The sequence below is a fragment of the Elephantulus edwardii genome, unplaced genomic scaffold (assembly GCF_000299155.1).
Source record: "Elephantulus edwardii isolate Elephantulus edwardi_28Jun2011 unplaced genomic scaffold, EleEdw1.0 scaffold00016, whole genome shotgun sequence".
Lineage (NCBI taxonomy): Eukaryota > Metazoa > Chordata > Mammalia > Macroscelidea > Macroscelididae > Elephantulus > Elephantulus edwardii.
The window spans coordinates 28,715,028-28,715,893 of NW_006399766.1; positions in this window are offsets into that span (position 1 = coordinate 28,715,028).

The window sequence follows — 866 nt, forward strand, 5'->3', positions numbered from 1 at the left end:
ATATGAACACGAAGTATAAAATAGCAATTTATTAGTAGCTTCGGGAGAAAAATTGGGAAACTGCATTTCATTTATTCCTATGGAAACTTTTTTTGAAGTCCCTATTAGAAATCTTCCAATGTCTGAATCATGATTCATTCAATAACCACATTCATGCACATGCTGTGCATGACAAATTTGGAGAAAACAATAGAGTGACTCAGAGAATCATCTTTGTAACCCACCTGCTAGCAATGCCAAATGCATCCCAACAACAGCTTGATAATGTTTTCAATTTGACCATGTATCCAGGCAGTTCAATTTAAACTATTCAATTTTACGAATTCAATTGACCATTTTGTACGCAATACAATTCTTATGCCAAGAGGGACATTGAGTATACAATGATGATGTGTATGTAGTTTAAGATGCAGAACTTCCTTCAGGTTTCAAGTTTTGAAAATGACAGTAGAGAATATAAAGCTAAATTAGCACGTTCTTGTTTCATGCCATCACTTCTGCTTCAACTCACAGCAATCTCCTGTACGATAGAACCAATCACTTCTCGGTCTGAGCTGTCCTTCCAGTTGCTGCTGCATTTGAGCCTGTATAGTGACTTGAGTCACTATAGCTGTCCATCTAGTGAGGGGACTGCCTCTCCTTCACTGGCAGTCTACCTTTCTTTTTTATAAGTTTCAGTATACATATGCCATAATTTATTTTTTATTTCTTTTTATTAAATTTTATTAATATTTACAGAGGTTTTGGGTTTTCATTCATTCATTGTTGGACTGTTTTCTCTACCCTCCTCCCCAGTTCATTCTTCTTCCCCCCCCATGTCTGTTTTAATTGTCCAATTGCCACAGTGCTTGTCAAAGCCAGTTCTG